Source organism: Alligator mississippiensis, chromosome 3, assembly GCF_030867095.1.
Source record: "Alligator mississippiensis isolate rAllMis1 chromosome 3, rAllMis1, whole genome shotgun sequence".
Taxonomy (NCBI): domain Eukaryota; kingdom Metazoa; phylum Chordata; order Crocodylia; family Alligatoridae; genus Alligator; species Alligator mississippiensis.
The window spans coordinates 200,384,364-200,398,139 of NC_081826.1; positions in this window are offsets into that span (position 1 = coordinate 200,384,364).

A 13,776-nucleotide genomic window follows, 5' to 3' on the forward strand; every position below is an offset into this window, starting at 1 on the left:
CCAAGGCTTTGTCTAGACAGACCTTCAAAACCTCTAAGATTCCACAACCTCTCTGGGTAGCCTGTTCCTGTGCTTTACTAACCTCCTGGTGAGAGAGCTTTTCCTAATATCTAATCTAAACTTTCCTTGCTGCAACTTGAGACCATTGCTCCTTGTTCTGTCACCTGCCACCACTGAGAACAATCTAGATCCATCCTCTTTCAGGTAGTTGAAGTCTGCAATTAAATCCCCCCTCAGCCTTTTCTTCAGACTAAATAAGCGCAGTTCCCTCAGCCTCTCCTCATAATCATGTTCCCCAGCTCTCTAACCATTTCCATTACCCTCTGCTAGACTCTCTCCAATTTGTCCACATCCTTTCTGTTGTGGGGGGCCCAAAACTGGACACAATACTCCAGATGTGGCCTCATCAGTGCTGAATACAGGGGAAGAATCACTGTCCTTGATCTGCTAGCAACACTACTACTAATGCAACCTTGTATGGTGTTAGCCTTCTTTGCAACAAGGGCATATTATTGGCTCATATTCAGCTTATTGTCCACTGTAACCCCCAGCTTAATCCTTTCCTTGCCTTTTTTGGTTTGAATAAGGAAGCTCTTTATGTTATATTTTGTGGTGATGTAATTACAGAAAAACTTAAACGCGGGTTGAGTTTTAGAATAGGTGTTTTATAAATTGTGTGTAATTTGTTTGTCAAGATCTGCAGAACATCATGCTCCTTCAACAGAAATCCAGCAAAAGTTATGTGAAAAGTTTGCCACACTTCTGTCCCCTAAAATGAAACCTGTGGCCAGATCCTCAACTGATGTAAATCATCATTGTTTCTTGAACTTTAACTGAGTGGTGACAGTTGAGGATCTACCGCATTTGACTTGATGATCTGAGAAGTGCCAGAGTCAAAGGAATAGCCTTCCATGACTGCTTCCAAAATTTTGTATCTCTGTTGCATCTGCACACCGTTAAATGAACCAAGCAAGAAAGCTTCATTCTTATGTTGACTTCTTGTCTGAAACGCAGTTGGAAAGTCACACTTAGCCACGCTGCATAATTTCTTTATGAAACCAAAGCAAAGACCTGTCTCACCATATAGAAACTTCTGAACTAGGAGAACCAAATATTGAATTTTTTTAAGTTGATGAGATGGCTTATAAGGTGTTTGTAAAGCATTTGTGAGTTCATGAAATCCAATAGGCCTTAGGGTAAAATTATGTTAGTAGTGTGTTGTACTTAACTACTTTTAATTTTTTTTCCAGATCTAATTTATTTAGATTTGTCTTTTAAGACAGGAGCCCAAGTGCTGTTCCTGTGAATAACACTTAATCATTTCGCTGTTTAAAAGTGTGACCTTATGAAGACTGACTTACATGAGTAAATTTACTCATGAAAGTAATCCCTTTGGCTTCAATAGGATTTATGAAAATGGCTATCTGAATTGAGTCCTTGAGGATGTGCTTGAACATTTGCTTAATTTTAACTGTGTTTTAATCTATCCTTATTTGATAGAACACTTAAAGGAAAAGGACTTGGGCATGTTGAAATGGGACCCTTTTCTCTCTACGCTACATATAGGGTTGGATACCACTGATAGTAAAAAGCCCAAAGGTACGCTCTGAAGAATAACAATTTGAGTTTGAATACAGAAATAACTCCATTCTCACATACTATACTACACATATCCTTTGGGATACTGTGCTCTTTCATCCTTTTGTAATACTTTGAAGTGGGGGCAATATTTGAATATGATAAAAACTGAATACAATAGTGGTTGGCAGTAGTGAGGCTATTTGTCTTTTGCAGTTGGTCAGAAACCAGGAGTTTTCACATTAAGTAAAGTAATGTGTTAAGTGATAGACTATTAATATGTAGGCACATTACTAAAGACTACTATTCCAACCCAGTATTTTTCCTAACATTTTCAAGAGCAGAGGAAAGGTAGGAGTTGTAAGGACATCTCTACACTGGTGTTACCCAGCCACTCTGGCCCTGTTCACACATGTGATAGGAAAAAACTTAAATCAAACATTTGTAGATGGCACAGTTATAAGTGAAAAAGGGTCTTATCACAGAACGTGTCAAGCAATCTTAACTATGCTGTAGCTCTGCCTATCATAAAAGTTATTATTATATTATTCATTTATTAATGCAGACAGAATTGCTTGTGGTCATGGTGGATAATTATTATTTTGGAATTTCATTGAGAAGAGGAAATGGCAAGGCAGGAATTTGTAATTTATGTTTTGTTCTGGGAAGTGGCTGAGAGCAGAGGGTTTATGGCAGAATGTTTTTCAGGCCTGCAAAAAATGCTAAGACCCAGGCTCCTAATCAACATACATATAAGAGCACAAAATGCCTGCTGTCATTTCAGCGAAAGCAGCTTTCAATCTCTGTACTCCAAAGCACTAGAGGCCCAAATTTAAATCCATAAGAGAATAAAATATCACTCCTGTGCTTTAGCAACACTAGTCTCCTGACCAATGAAACAAGTAACATCTCCCAAAATGAGTGATGCCCAATGCACAGAATTATAACTTAAATTAGCAACATATAAGTTAGTGGAAAACTACTAGGCTTTGCAAAAATAAATAAGTAAATCGATAAAAATTATCTGTTTCTTAAAGAAATAGAAAGACTGTTTAGAAATTAAAGAAGTGACCTGAGAGGCTGTGTAATCCAAAAGAAGAATTGATATAGTATTAATCTGTCAGAGACTGAAGCAAAACAAACAAAACAAAAACATCTATTTTTTTCAGTGTCCCAAACTGCAAGATATGTTTCCTCACATTTTTATAAGCAGGGCTTGCCATTAGGTTCAAGATGCACTTTGAAACCCCAAGATAGCAGGTGCTTCCTGTAGCCTTTTTTGTTATAGTATTTTCAGTATTTTTATACTGTCCAATGCCTGTATAGCTTGTTATACCAATAAGTAAATTAGCAGCAATAAGTGTCTCATGAGTGAAGATTATTGAAGGGTGTATGTGTGTGTGTGTGTGTAAAGCACTAGTTATATGTAGGAGAAAGAAATTGCACATAAGAATTATAGGAGAAGGATAAAGGTTGGTGACATTTTCCCATTGATTGTGTTCCTTTACAATAATAGCCCTCTACTTCCATTAGGGATGTACAGGCCCATCTTTCTAGAAAGAAAAGCCTTAATTTTCATCTTGTTTCGCCTGTGTCTTTCTCTTCACTGAAGCATGAGGATTTCTGGATTCTGCCTGTAATCTGTTATTCCTGTTTGTACGGATGTGGGTGTTTTCAGGACATCCCTGGACAGTTATTAAACCACTGACCGTTGGAGGCTCTGTTACAGACGGATTTCATTCAAGACTGGTGCTATTATATTAATGGATTTAATTTAAACAGGGCTAGCCTTGCTAGCCAAATTACTGCCATTTAAATCAATTGGCTTAGGGGGAAAGACAGCCTGACCATAGCTATTAGTCTTCAATTTATTACTGTATCAGTTTTTAAACTGTCCGAGGTACATTGCTTAGCTTCTGTCCTTCTGTCCTTTTGAGCTCCCCCCTCCTCCCCCCCCCAAATACATCAATAAAAGCTTTGGTGTTTTGAGAAATGGGGGAGGGGGGGAAATGAAACATCACATTAATTTAAAGTCAATGTTTCATGAGCAAAGACCAGGTATCTCACAAAAGAGACTCTCCATAGGATCCAATACCTGCCTTTGATGTCACCTCATTAAATTGAGATTCAAATGATCTAACAGATGTATTAGTTTAAAAAGCCTTTTTACTGCATTTTTTTAATATATAAAAAAATGATGCAATGCGGTTTTTTTTTAACACATTTCAACCTGATTCAAATGGAAAAGCAAAAAGGGAAGAAAATGCTTTAGATGTGCTCTTTTGATTTTTTCCAATCTTGCCTGAATAAAATGGAATGGGAGATCAAGAACACTCAATTAATTTCAACACTGGGTGTCACAAGGAGAAGAAGAGGAAGGAGGGGGGAACATTATAGATGCACAACTCTTAACAAATGCATAGATTCAAAGAAGGAAATATGGTGGGGGGGGAGATAAAAAAGCGTGTCTGTATTTTATTGCACTCAGTAAGCTTTTCGCTTGTATTTATAGCTGCAATTATATCTCAATGAGGTTTGTCTACAGTGTTGGCTTCACGCTAATTTTCCCCCTCACTGCATTCTTGGAATAGGCTCGGACTGTTTATGAACCAGACATATTGACCTCATTTACAGCTAGCAGTTTAAATCCATAATTTTTCCACCCACAATCCCTCTTTGACATTCCGGCGGTGCGGCCGGCTCAGTGAGACTGAACTAAAAGTCTCACACTTCATTGAACACCATTATGCGGCTTTATGCTTATAAGCCTGTTTCCCTCGGCTGCCTTTCAGCTTTGCTGGAGATCCGTTTGGCCACAGGCCGGCAGTGATTAACTGGAAGAATCCAATAAATCAGCCTGTCAGCCAGCAGGCTCTCCTCACTATGTCTACAAATCGACATTTGGATTTGCACTCTTTCCCCCCTCCTTTCCCTCTCCCCCTCTCTCTCCCTTTCTCTCTCTCTCTCTCTCTCACACATGCACACACTCACTCGCTCACAATTTCACCCCGTCTGCATCTTCCCCTCCCTTTCTCCCTTTGGGGCCATCAGGCACCTCTTTTCTCCCATACACAAGGTGAACTTGAAGGAAGGATATGCATAGTATAGTATAGTGAGGATGGAGTTATTGTGAGCTTGGCTGGATCCTGCGCACAGTCCGTGGGTGATACAAGTTCCCTTTGATTTGTGTGGTCTCTCCTCTTCCTTTTCCTTTTAATTTCTCCACTTAACTCTTACTCTACCACTTGCAGCTTCCAAAGAGGACCTGAAGCTACTTAGTGAAAGGAAAGCCTGATCCTTCTAAGCTGCCAAGCCCATCTGTCACTAAAATAATAGTAATAATGAGCGGACAAACCAGGCAAAAGAACATTGCCTGCCACTGAACATGTGAGCTGTTATTCTCCAGGCATTGCATGACCTGATCCTTTCTGTCTTTCTATATTAGAAAATTATAATTAGGTCTGCTTGTTTCTTTCTCTCCCCCCCCCCCCACTTTAATTTTAGTTTCCTGAGAAAAATAGCTATCCTTAAATCAGAGCAGTTCAGAAATCAATGGGCTTTCAAAGACCATCCTAGGTGGCACTGTCTATGTGTGTATGTAATGGGATTGTTGACAGCTTTCTAGGAAAATCAGAAACCACCACTGAACCCATTTCCAGGTACAGTTCAATAGGAAGGAAATATAGAATAAGAGCTCAAGAGCCTGTTAAGTCTCCTGTGACTGAATGCTCAGATGGAGCATTTTGTTATTTGAATGAGCGATTGGGTTTTATGTTTAAGTAATGCCCAGACTCTCCTTCCCTTGATATTCTTAGCACAGCCACCATCTTCTTTTGTCTGGGATTACTTCTGCATTGTGAGCACAAGCATTTGTTTGGTGTCCAAATATCAAATAAACTGTACATGCTTGCAGAGTAGCCAATGGAAATTAGACCCTTGGCTTTGAAAACTCCAGTGGCAGAAATGACAAAAGACAGTCTGCTGGAGGCTCAGAGGGAAAGAGAGGGGGGAGGGAAAGGGGACAGAGCTCGTCAGAGAAGATTACTGCCCTCTCCCTTGCAGCAGCAGCACAGCAAAGACGACATTGGTGCCTCCGCCAGCAGCAGCATGTACAATCATGTCAGCTGTGAACGGCCTTCGCTCCATGAAGAGAAATGGATATGACTTCAAAACGATCAGCTGCCCTCTGTTAATTGACTTCAAAATCATTGAGGGACGTGGTGAAGGGGGGTAGGAGGGGCATCATTTGAACTCTCCTTTGAAGTGTGTCCAAAAAACAAAACGAAAAAGAAGATAAAGTCAGATAGATGGGAATGCTTCTGGCTGGCAGCATAGATCTGGTCTTTTGCATAAAGAAGAAATCAAGCCAAAGGGCCTGATTTTTTCAGACACATTAAGGGCCCTCAGCTCTTTCTGTTTTCATACAGAATTGTGGGTGATTAACAGTTCAGAAAATTAGAATGTCTCGGGGCCGTATTTAGGCCCAGAACATTTTGGTTTCCTTGACATATTTACAATCCTTTTTAAAGAAATTTCAAAACTTTGAAGGTCTGTATTTTCACATCTATCAATTATGAACTTCCTATTCTCAGTCTATAGTGGCTGCTATTAATAAATCAGCTGCCACAGAGTAAAGCCTGAGAACGCACAGCTTTCCCTTATAGCCAATAAAGAGAGGGGAAAAAGATAACCGTTTCATTATTTTCTGTTGACTTATTAATGACAGCTACTGTAGCTGCTTTACACTGGTGTGACCTCAGTGGTCAGCAAATACATTGCCCTGATCTTTATACTCCCAGCATGACCCAAAACTAATACTGCCATTTGACTCTTATAAAAGCTAATAGGGCTGAAATAATAAAGTTAACTAAGACTGTAATACAAGGTTTGCACAGGGTTCCAGAAGAGACTAGGTTCAAAGAATTAATATATGAGATTAAACAAATGATTAAACAAGTATTTGCTCTGACTGAAGCCACTTTATTCTCTGAAAAATATACTATCAGAACCACCAGCTTCTCTTCCCTGATCTTGCTGTTTTTTGGGAATGCTGCTGAAGTCAAACCATTTAGTTCCAGTCTTTTGCTTAATTAGAGATGACCGAGAGAGAACTGAAAATGTTTGTTTCAGGTGAAACAAATGTTTCACTTTTTTTATTTTGGTGAATTCTGATTCAGTTTGAACCCCCTTTTCTTTTTGTTCGAAGATGGCCTTTTACTTAGTGTTTTTCATTTTTGCGAACAATTTTGTGTTCGTAAATCCGGAACAGCACAATGGATATAACATTTTGGCTACCGAAAACCTAGTTTGTACTTTTTGAAATAAATGTACTTTTATTTCTTAAAAATACAACCGTGTAAAGCTTTGACAACAAATAAGTTTCAGGTTTTGGAAACTACGAAATGAAAACAGCTGCAAAGTGTTATTTATTCATTTACTTTGGAAAAAGCGGTTTCATTTTTGTCAGATCGAACCAAAGCCTTTTTTATTGTAAGTGGCTAAAAGCATTTCCCTTCTTTCTACTGATTTCTTTTTGACTAATGTACAGAGGTAGTCTCTCTCACGTTTATTCTTTTACTTTTAGTGCATTTCACTCTTTCCTGCTCTTATGTTTATTTTTGTCCACACTTCCATGTAAATGAAAATGACATTATCTCCACAAATGGGAGACTATGTCAGGAAAGTTCATTAAAAATCACATTCCCAAACAATGCTATAGACATTGTTGCTATAGACATTGAATGTATAGGGGGGGGGGGGTTGCAGTTATATTACCCACGTATAACATACTGATGAATGCTCTTGTTATGCATTGATGTAGTGCTCTTGAAATGTAGAGATGTAAGAAAAAGCAAGTCTCAAAAGGTACCATAGCCGGCAGAGCAAACCGAAGCTGAGACTGCCTCCTTATTTTATGTTTGAGAGTTGCAAAACAGTCTGCTGGAGAAGGAACAAGAGCTTGAGGAGATTTCTATAGGAACTACTCAAGCCACAGGTAGTCTGGGCTCTGAGATCATCCAGGCACTGTGAGTTCAGCCTTGATGGATACCCTGTTAGGGAAGAGAAGGAGGAGTTTCCAGCTCAGAGGCTGTTTGCCAAGTCTGAATAGCCAATTGGAAACCCCAGGGAATCAGTACATGGCTGAGAGTATGTGACATTTGTGGGAGAGAGCTGGTTGTAGGGAGTTAGATGGCCACTAAGCTGTAAGTTTGTGCCGTTGAAGGAGCGATACCATTTTGTTTCTTCTCACTAGTGGGTCTGAAATGGACCTGGAGCCACCAGCCATACAAAGGAGCAATTGATTCTACCTTGGCATTTTGGTGCACCTGGAAGAACTTTGTGCAAACAGGGTCCTGGAGGCTTCCCCTTGCAGTGAGAGCCAAAGGACAGTCAGGGATTGAGAATAATAGGCATACTCCAGCTGAGAGGGATTGTCAGTCCCACAGCCAGGAAAGTTTAATCTGTCTAGAAGCTTCGTTTCAAAGCTTCCATTCCACCAATGGGCTAACACCTGGGAGGAGACTTATTCTCGTTGTTTTTTAGCTCAGTTTGTGGGTATCTTATATCTATAGCTATGGAATTGTTTGGGTCTGCACTTACTTGATTTCCTTGATCCCCCTTGCCTATTTTCCTTCTGTTCTTTTATCACTGTCTTCCTCCCATCCTTCCTGGGAATTAAATGTTGTTCATCCTTATATGTTTGTCCTTTGATTTCCTGTGTTTATAAATCATAATGTCTTGGAGGGCATAGGGGTTATTTACTAATACATGCACCTGGCCATTACATGGAAGCATATGGATCCCAAGGTGTTTTGGTTCTAAGGTGGGTCACTAAAAGTCTCTAGGCATAGAGTAATTGGAGATCCTACTTCGCATGCCCGAAGATCATTTATTCTTGCTGACCTGCACTTGGTGCAACTCTGTAGGTGCAGGGGTGAAAGTGGCTTTAAAGCCCCTTTCTGATTTTCACTGCCTTGAGGCTTGCTAGTTTCATGTATAGGTTAGACTGTGCTCGTTTATTTCCAACCTTGTGTGTTCTTATGTGACTGTTTCTGAAGAATCATTGGAACACAAAAATGCCCTGGCTAGGCTTCTGTTGCTGTGGCCATGAGTTTAAAAGAAAAGAAAGTGGTGGGACAGCTCTTGAATTCCCTTACACAAGACTTCAGAGTTGCTTTGCCATTCTTGAGCAGGGTCAGGATCTGACCCAACATGCACAGAACTGCAGACATTTCCTCTGTTGTGTGTGCTGCTCGCCTTTGAATGTCTGGGAAATGGACTCACAAGATGTCCTTTAATCACCCAAAGTACTTTGTATGTTGTACTCAAGGTTAGTCAAAAGACTTCCAAAAGTATTAATAAAAATGTCATGTTTTGAGGGGACTAGAATGGAAATGTTCTCTCAACAATCTCATTCCATGTTTGACCAGTTCTAGTTGCATTCTGCTTCCTCTTCCCTTGTTTAATTTCCTGATAATTTCATTATCTCATCTGTGTAGGAAGTCACCTTTCCCCTCTGAAGCCTCTATGAAGTGCCCATGCATATCTGATTGTATATTTTGTTTTTTTATACCAAAAGCTCTTTATGTATGGTGCATCATTCTTTTTTCATTCTCTAGCACAGTGGGTCTCCAGTCCTGTTTGGGGTCTTTGCACACTACCATAATTGGAATAACAAAAACAGTAATAAATAATGCTCGTCTTTTGTTTTGAAATGTAGCCTCAATCATTCTGAATAGTGCTAATCTGTTTCTCCACTGATGCTGACTTTTGTTTTTCAGCCCTCACAAATGCATGTTATTTCTGATGTCCTTGTATACCATTAAATCCTTTCAAGCCAGGTCAGCTACACCCAAATTGCCTCCTGAAATGTGCTTTTCTGCTTGTATGTCCTTCTAGTTTCACTACAGAGAAACTTTCATTCTGCTCCTGCAGTGCTATAAGACAATAAGTTCAGGAATTCCACCAAGTGTAATGTATACTGTAAAGCACAGGATTTAGTCATTGCAAGTGTCATTGAATAGGCCCATGTGTTATCACCTTTTGTGGATTTGATACTAAGTATACTTTATTAGCAGCCACTTGCATGGGTTATTCCCTTTTTTCCTCCTCACTCAGTTCCTACCATTCCTCTGCAGACTGCCAAGCTCTACGTTACACAGGTACAGGGTAAAACCATGCATTCAGTGGCAGCTTCAAACACTCACAGAGCTGATTTTTCAGCCTCCTTGTCTTTAACAGTTAGAAATATTTTCCTCTTCCAATTTGCCTTACCTAAGGATTTCTTTTTAGACAAAGGAACCCAAAATGTCTTTGCTGTGAGATCCAGGATAAGAAACTCCAGTCTTTGCAACGCTTCTAACAAGAGATTCCCTCCTTGAGAGTTCAGTCACAATGATTAACTTCTTGAAAAACAGCCTTGCCTGGGAATGTACCTTTCTTGAACATCTGAGCAATACCTCTAACTCAGGCTACACCAGTTCTTGACTCCATTTCTGAAATATGTTCCAAATTGGTTCCAGCTGAAAGATAGTTTTGGATCATTGCTTTTAGCGCTCTAGTGTCCAGCAGCAGGAGCTTCAGGGACATAATTCTGAAAGGCATTGGCAAGAACTTTGCTATCTTTTGGGATGCAAATAGGAAAATTCGGAAACATCTTCCAAAATAATTCCACCCCCCCCCCCCCTTGATTTTTTCATGGTGCAGACTTAGAAGCTGGAGGTAGGGGCTGATACGGTGCATAACACGTTGATTCTTAGCCAGGGTGCTGTGGCATCCTAGGGTGCCTTAAAATCCTTTCAGGCATGCTACAGGGTGCCACACACAGTTAACACGCTTTGGTGTGCAAACGTGCATCACCAGAGATTCTGAATGGGAAGGCACACTTTTGAAACCATTCTGACCTGTTGTGGGCTTTTGGAGTTCTTTGCAGCAGAAGAATTTCTCTGTTGTTTTTCTGTAGTCAAAAAATAAGTGAAAAGTAAAGCTAGCATTTTCTGAGGGGAGCCTCAAGCCAAGTGAGGGGTGCCTCAAGTCTAAAAAGGTTGAGAACAGCTGGCAGAGAAACATGAGGACTGTGATATCTAAGCATGGACCACAGATCATTTGAACAGCCTACATATTCCCTTCTGCAGCAACTAAATTCAGGCTTTGCTCTGAGCTTTTCTGTCTTGAGCCTCAAAACTCCTAAAGCTGTTTTTGTTCCCTGTGTGATATCATCAGCTGTCCCAGATTCCTAGTCAAGTGTGTCAGCAAAGAGAATGAAAGGATTCCCATCCTGCATATACCTGATGCTTGCTGCCTCTTGCTCACATGCAGGCCTGTCACTGAGTCGTCAGCAGACATAGGACTAAATCCAACTTTCTGTATGATACTTTCCTGAAGGACTGTGCTGCTGCCTGAATTAAGTTTTAGACATGGACCTTCAGAGATTTTTAATGACCCCTTGAGTACCTGGGGCTTTCAGCCTATATTAATAATTATAGAGTGATGTAAACTGACGACTGTTTTGCCTTGCAAATTGCGTAACACTGGGCATGTCTACATGAGATGCTACATCGCTGTAGCAACACTCTACGATGATGTAGCATTGGTGGGTACAACTATGAGACTGCAGCTACATCGCCATAGCAATGTGCTCTCTCGCTATAGCACATTGCTATGGTGACATAGCGACTAAAAATAACTGTGCACCGCTGGCATGGTGCAATATGGGCTGTTACTACACTGTACTTCCAAAAGGGAGTACTAAATGATGGTGCAGTAACAATGGCACCGTAGAAGCACATGTAGACATGCCCACTATGAAAAGAGTCTAAAGCTGAAATAATTGTTTTAACTTTATGAGAAGTTTTAAGTGGCAAGTATTTTCAGCTCTTCTCATGCTGCTTTTTTACAAAGTAATCCAGTTCCTTGTATCCAAAATAACATGCTGTTTTCTGGTTCCTAGCAATTCATGTATTCAGCAGAATGGTCAAGGGTCCCCCTGAGCCCACAGAGCTAGTTTGGTTTGAGCACACCAGTTTCTGTAAATAACAGTGTTGCTTCTAGCTTCCTCTGACTCCCCATCCCAAACAACTGTATATAGCAGGTTCAAGCAAAGTATGGCAGGAGTTGGCATGGTGCTCATCGCATTGCAGAAAGACACCTTGATGCTTCACCAGAGTGCACTCTAAAATAGCCATGCCCATGTAAAAGAATCTGTTTAAAATAATCCTGAACCCTTTGACCAATGGCTCAGCAATATCAGAGGCCTTATGCTTTCTAGCAGTTGCATAAAATATTCAATCTCTAAACTGAAATATTTAGCTGTCTGCAAATTCTGTAGTCTTTGTGCTTTTTTGGTCTGCGGCTTTCAGGATTACCTCCTGCTGATTCAGGGTGATAAGTTCCAACTAATTTGTGTATAGTGGATTTTAAGTTCTTCAAGGCAGTCTCTTATTTGTACTGTGCAAGCCATAATGGGGAGATATTCTCAGTAGTGCATATGGGACAACATCAAATTAAACAGCATCCAGCAGCTTATTTCTAATAAATTTGCAAGGCTTTGTAAATTGCTATATATCCTACACCTGTTTGGATAGGAAGTTAAATGCTAGTTGCCTTTTGCAGGGAAGACCTTTCAGACTTCCTGATTATATCTGTGCTTCTCAGCTACAGTATCTTTAATCCTTCTAGTCCCCAAGACCTTTGATCAAAGCACTAAATGGAAGCAGTCAAACCAAAGTCCAGCCCCAGACATGCTCAGCAGTGCACTTTTGCTGTGGTCCCTTCTCCCATTTGTGTGGCTGACCAGGCCTTCCTCTCCACTCCCTTCTTCGGTTCTGCTGTTTTGCTGTCGCTTCTTCTACCCTACTCTAGTTCTATGCCCCATTCCCTCTCAGCCACTCAGCCATGTCCCTCCCTGGTTGGCAGAGCTTCTTCCTACTGCTGTACCTAATGCCACTCTGCTTGACCCTAGCTTCTTCATTGTCCTTATCCAGATGGCAGGAAATGTTCATGTTAATTTTTGTCAGGGCCAAATATGTGTGCATATAAATGGTCTATGTCTGTTTAGGTGGTAAAATGAAAGCACATTTTCATATACTGCTTGTCTGAGCGTATAATTTTGGCTATTAGCCTGTGGTTTCCCAGCTGCCCATCTGTCTTGTAATGCAAATACTTCAACAGTAAGCTTCCTGAAGCATGCATAAGGTGCGAATAGAGTTGCGTAAGACAGTCTTTCTAATTGCTTCAGTGAGCCACGTTCCATTCTGAGTAAAGAGATTTCTGCTGTTGATATTAGAAACCCTAAAATCAAAATCTCAAATTCTTTAGTGGAAGGACATGTCAAATAGCTAATGTCAATAAGCAGTGGGGGAGGGAAACCTGTTTGTTTTAGCAGATGAAAAAGTTTCAGTTTGGGCCAGGGTGATATAAAATACCTTGTTTTGACTTCCCCCACCCGTGGATTATCTAGAAGTTCCAGTAACAATTAAATTTTCCCATAAAACCTTTATTTTGACAGAATTGCCATTTTCTGTTGACATTTGGTGGAGGGGTGGAGAACGGGAGAGGGACTAACACTGTACCTCTGAGCATTTGAAACATTTAAAAATGTATCTAGGAATTCTACAGAACAGAGTTACCTGTTTCATAGAATAAAAATCACTTCAAAGGCTTACTTAATATAAATTGTGCATTTTTAAAGTTTGTGAGCATTGGCTTTTTAAAATGTTTATACCCTTGTTATGTAGTGTCAATGTCAGATAGTAGAGAATATTGGGAGAAAAAAAATCTCAGGATGTGCAAGCAAAATTGTGCCTTTTTGACCTTTTTGAAGGGGAAGGCTAGAAATTGAGAGATACTGTCACCTCAACTAGGAACTGCAGGCAACAGAACAATACTTCATGCTTATTGGTATCAAATACTGTTAAAGGATTGAAAATACTGGCATTGGCACCTGAAATATGCCCATAAATGAAGGAGCCAACCAGACTAGCCATACTTGGCCATAGAAAAGGATCAAGGAAATTTGAGAAAGCTGCCTTGTCACCATTATCTAAGTAATGTTCCATTAGTGGGAAAGATTAGACACAGAGAAAGATATGAACCACGGCCATTTGTAAGGCTAACTGCTGGCATGTCTTCTGTCCTCTGGCAATAAGTATTCCCTATGAGCCAGTGCACCTTGAAAGAGCTGTCTAGGGTCACATTTAG